Consider the following 5,598-nt stretch of genomic DNA (forward strand, 5'->3'; position numbering starts at 1 on the left):
CAGTGCAGGGCCCCAAGTGTGGGATATGTGAGCTTCAGACCCAAAGAGGCCTCTGAGCATTGTCCCTCCTCCTCAGTGGTGGCGGGTGCCGGAGGCGGTGCTCTGACCTTTGCTTCACAGAGGATGCTCCAGCATGCAGGAGGCCACTGAAACCCTAGAAGGATACGGATGCGGCGGGCCCCTGAGTCCTGCACAGCTCGGGCCTCCTCGCGAGGCCTCCAGCACACGTGCCACTGCCTGCTCCTTCCCACAGAGAGACCTCACGAGAATGTGCAGTTTGTCCAGATGGTTCAGGCCCTTCGGCTACGTGATGACAGAAGCCAGGAGAGTTAACGCAGCCCTGGGCAGGACTGTAATGAACACTGCTGTTCCTCCCACGTGACTGCAAACCGTCTCTGGTGGGGATGGAAAGGAATATATTCACCAGATCAGCGGCCGGATGCCCTGTACCGGGGGGCACCTTACTCTACTCTGGCAGAGACGCCACATCCAGATGGGGCTGTGGTTCAAATTTCCACGTGGTTTCATTTGTGGAAGTTCGCTGTCATCCTCCAGAGCCCATCGGCTTATTCAGGGGGATTTCCATGGGGAAGTTGGGGACCCCAGCCCACATCCTTCAGGTCTTCAAGGGTGGTTCTCATCTCTGCTGTTCCTCCCAGGATCTGAGATTGTCTTGCGGGGTGGGGGTCACTTCCAGAGGTTCTGAATTGCCTTTCCCTCCAAGGGATCAAAGAGTAGATTTTCCCAACAATGTTTATCCATTTCCAACCTTTTACACATTTGAGATCTCATTGTGAGCCCCAAACACCACTTGTTAGCTGGGCCTCTGCTCTAACAAGAAGGCCAAGACGAATGTGTCTCCCCAACCCTGCAGATTAATCTCAGCTCAGAACCCTGTGCCTGGAGATGTAGGGCTGCCTCCCTCACCACTGAGGTTACCTGAATAACTGGCTGAGACCCCCTGGGAAGGGCGGGGCAGCACATCAAACGCGAGTCTCGGCGCGGTCGGTCCTCCCCTCTGCCCCCTGCCCATCCTCCAGCTGGGGCTGCTGGCGCTGAAACCCAGCTCACGTCTGGAAACCGGGCGGGGGGTCATGGCATCTCATGTGCGGAGGGGCTGCTCTCAGGAACGTCCCCTATTCACTCTTTATGATGGTCTGGAGTGTAGAGTGAATGACATAGTCGGTCCCCCGTGGACGTTGAGGGGCTCATCCACCTCCCTTGCTCTCTGCCATCAGGATGCCCGGCTCCCACTGTGACTTTGCTGCTGGTTATGTACCTGAGCCAACCTTGCCTCTGACAAGCAGGTGCTGCCACCTGGTCTGTCTTACTTGGGGACCCCATCAGCCCCACTGCCATCAGGGAGATGGTCCCATGACAGTAGCTGCCACTGCCATCCCGGGCCTGCAGCAGAGGCCCCCCTGAGCTTCTCAGCGACGCTGGGGCCCCTTCCCAGCCTGGCCCTGCTGCTCTGGTAACTGGAGGGTCCAGTGCAGCCGAGCCCTTAGAACATGGGCCTCTGGTGGGCATTGCCGCCTCAGGGAGCGTTTCCACTCAAGCCCTTTCCTTGCCTTTCTGGGGTTCTGGAGGCTCCCCACAGTCCTTGGTCCACAGCCTCCCAGCTCCATCCTCAAAGCCAGCAAAGGCGGTCAAGTCCTTCCCACACTGCCATCTCTCTGGTGCTCTGCAGCTGGGAAAGTTTCTCCGTGATGGCACGGGGCCACCTGGATAACTCGGGATCATGTCCCCATCTCCAGGTCCTTCCATGGAAGGGCGCCCGTTCACAGGATGCAGGGACTGGGCACGGACACCTTCGAGGAACAAGTTAGCACCCTCCCAGGGGCCCTGCCCAGAGCTAAATCCTGTTTTCCGGGAGCATCCTCCCTTTTCTGTAAACTCCTTCGTCCCCAGCTTCACGCTCTGCTCCCCCCGCCTCGCCCAGCACCTGGCGCAGCCCCGCGCATGCTCCCTGCCTTGCGCGAGGCATGTTCTTAGGTCCCGCGGGTCCTCTGGGGCAGGCTCGCCTCCCCCAGCAGCTAACACCGTGACTTAACATGTCATTGTCCCATGGGCAGCGGGGGGTGGGGAGGGGACAAGGCAGACACTGGGGCATCATCAAGCAAAGTGTTGGAGATTGAGCCCCAGAAATGTCAGGGTCCTAACCCTCCCCCTGGGGCCTCGGAATGCGACCTTACTTAGAGATGGGACCTTTACAGAGGTGATCAAGTTAAAATGAGGTCACCAGGGTGGCCCTCATCCACTATGACTGTGTCCTTATTAAAAGGGGACATTTGGAGCCAGACACGCACACAGGGAGAGACCTGTGAAGACAGAGGCCGAGGTCAGAGTGACGCTTCTACGAGCCCAAAAGGCCAGCGACAGCAGCAACCCCAGGCCTAGGAGAGAGACACGGAGTGAATTCTCCCGCACAGCCTGAGGAGGACCAGCCCTGCCCGCGCCTTGACCTCAGACTCCCAGCCTGCAGAACTGCGGGAGAATAAACGTCTGATGTCCAAGCTGCCCGGTCTGTAGGCAGGAGGATGTGGGGGACTGGGGAGGGGCCTCCTGGGAAAACACCTGTGAGTGACCAAGCGCAGCAGGACTGGGCCTGGAGAAGTTGCTCGGCGACGCAGACGCAACAGAGAACTAGCTGACCCCACAGCGGTGGCCCTCCAGAGGTGGCCCAAATCAGGGCCAGGGGCTGGGCCTTTGGACGCCCAAATCGGCCAGTCACTGGACATGGGCCCCTCGCAGGAGGCGTTGAAACCTCGAAGGAGGTGGCCTCCGTCTTCAATTTCCCTCAGACTGGCCGAGGGGGCGGCAGCTGGTGGGGGAGCAGGCACCCCGGTCCTGCGGGGCCTCTATGTGGCTCATCCCAGCATCCCGGGAACCACTGACCAGCTGACACCAGCTGCGAAAGCCCTGACCTAGAGAAGACTGGACCAGAGGGGCACGTGGTCTAGAGGAAAGGCCATCCACGTCACTAAAGGACAGAAAACAAGTCTGGAGGCTCGGAGGGAAACACCAGGCTTCTGGATGAGCTGTCTTTCCACAACTGAAGGCCAGTCCTTCCCAGACAAGCCTGCAGAGATACCGTCACTCCCACCCAACTCCTATTTTTTACTTTGAAGTTTAATTATAAAGAATGAATATGCAGTGATTGCCAGAACTTTCTGCAGCGTGTTAAGGTTTGCATGAAGCTGCGCTAGCCTATAGACAAACAGGTGCTGTGTAGGACATAACCAGGGAAACGGACAAGAGGGACCAGAAACAAATTCAAGTACATGGGAACCTGGTAGAGGAAAAAGTGGCCTCTGTCCCTTTGGGGTTGGGAGAGGGGAGGGCTCACTTCACAATAATGTTGTCACAGCCGACCAGAAACAGGAGGGAGAACTCGCTTAACCCTTCCCTCACACCGATAGGAAAACAAACGCAGAATGCTTTAAAGGACCAAAATGCAAAACAAAGAAGAAACATCTAGTAGGAAAACAAATGGGGGACTTCCCTGGTGGTCCGGTGGTTAAGACTCCCTGCTTCCAATGCAGGGAGCGTGGGCTCAATCCCTGGTGGGGAAACTAAGATCCCACATGCCATAGCGCATGGCCAAAAAAAAAAAAAAAGAAAGAAAGAAAGGAAAAAAAAATGTAAGACTCTATTTGTATAATTTCAGGTGAGGGTGACACTTCCAAGCAAGACAGGTACGTCCAACAACAAGAAAAGAGAAGACAGAAAGATTCAACCATATAAAAATTTTAAATCCTCTATAGCAAAATAAAACATATTAGTATTTAAAAAATATTTTTCTACTTAATATTTAATATTTCTATTTCATATTTTTTCATATTTTTCTATTTTCTATACATATTAAATAGAAAAATATTACATTCGTATATTTTAAATATATAGCATTGAGTCAAAAGACAAACGCCAGGACCTGTAGCTTTCAGAGCTGTCTTTCCGATTCCAACAGAAAACACGTGCAGCCCATGTAAACAGGCGGTTTGATTCCGCACCTGTACCAAGACCTCCCACAAACCGAAGAGATGAGGCATAAGCAGAGGGTTCACAGAAGTGGAAACGTAAGCGTGGATACAAAAAGATGCCCGTGCTCTCTAATAGTGAGGAGATGCAAATCAAAACAAAAATCAAACACCACTCTCTTTTCCCCCTGCCCCCTCCTGTGCTCTGCCCTGCCACGCCCTACTCTCAAGAGGCACAAGTCATCTCCGCCGGCAAGCGGCCCGGCCTGCGGAGGAGGGCGGCGTGCGACCCCGCTTTGCCCGGCGCTCGGAGCGCGCCACGTTGCCGACCACGGCGTCCGCGCGCCGCGGGCTATAGGACCTGTACAGCGCCTGTGATTACCCAGCACCACCTATGGAGAAAGCCCCTGTGAAAACCGACATCCAGATAGCTCTTGCTTCTGGACGCTGTGCGATGGGCCGCGAAGCACTTCATCGACGTAGGAGCTGCTGTCGTAGCTGAAGCTGATAGAGGAGGTGTTGCACACCAACGTAATTCCGGCAAGGAGGAGTCTGAAGTCAAAAAGGGGGACCGATTGCACAGCTCATTTGTGAATGGATTTTTTACCCAGAAATAGAGGAAGTTCAAGTTTTAGATGACACCGAAAAGTTTTGGTTCCACTGGAAATAATTAAAATTTATGCCAGGGCTTCCCTGGTGGCGCAGTGGTTGAGAGTCCGCCTGCCGATGCAGGGGACGTGGGTTCGTGTACCGGTCCGGGAGGGTCCCACATGCCGCGGAGCGGCTGGGCCCGTGGGCCATGGCTGCTGGGCCTGCGCGTCTGGGGCCTGTGCTCTGCAATGGGAGAGGCCACAACAGTGAGAGGCCCGCGTACCGCAAAAAAAAAAAGAAAGAAAAAATTTATGCCAAGGGCAGAAAATGAGAAAATGTAGTTTTTCCTTAAAAATAAAGACTTTGCTTAAAGTGAAAAAAATAATCAAATACCAAAGCAGTAAAAGGTCAGTCGCGTTGGTTCGGGCGGGGGGGGGGGGGGTGGGAGGGGGGGGTGCGCGATGCTGGCGTATCCGAGCCTGGAATCGGATGCTGGTCTCCGGGGGCAAAGCTGAGAAGCCACCATCTGAGCGGTCTTCTCACCACCCCGCCCCAGCCCCCGGCTCTTCCTCTTATGAGGACATATGTACATGAATGTTTATTACAACGCTCTGTACCGGCCAAACACGGAAACAAGCAGAATGTTTGCAAACCAGGGAGAGGCAGGACACATTCCAGTGCCTCCCTGTGATGGGAAACGACACGCCATGAGACAGAAGGAGTCAGGGCTGTGGGCTTCGGCTTGAAGGATTAACTGTCACAGAGTTAACTGTTTTTAAAAATTGCAAAAAAAAAAAAAAAAAGCCAATTGCAGGGGGCTTCCCTGGTGGCACAGTGGTTAAGAGTCCGCCTGCCAATGCAGGGGACATGGGTTCAAGCCCTGGTCTGGGAAGATCTCACATGCCGCGGAGCAACTAAGCCCGTGTGCCACAACTACTGAGCGTGAGCTCTAGAGCCCGTGAGCCACAACTACGGAGCCCACGTGCCACAACTGCCAAAGCCTGCACGCCTAGAGCCCATGCTCCAC

General features: G+C 54.8%; 1 pseudogene; it reads left to right on the plus strand.

The window, feature by feature from the left end:
• The first annotated feature begins 3,022 nt into the window (after positions 1-3,022).
• Positions 3,023-4,973, plus strand: LOC149750373 (deoxyuridine 5'-triphosphate nucleotidohydrolase pseudogene; annotated as a pseudogene).
• The last annotated feature ends 625 nt before the right edge of the window (positions 4,974-5,598 follow it).

The sequence above is a fragment of the Delphinapterus leucas genome, chromosome 2 (assembly GCF_059928025.1).
Source record: "Delphinapterus leucas isolate spDelLeu-1000000601 "Yukka" chromosome 2, BTC_Dleu_Yukka2, whole genome shotgun sequence".
NCBI classification, from domain to species: Eukaryota; Metazoa; Chordata; class Mammalia; order Artiodactyla; family Monodontidae; genus Delphinapterus; species Delphinapterus leucas.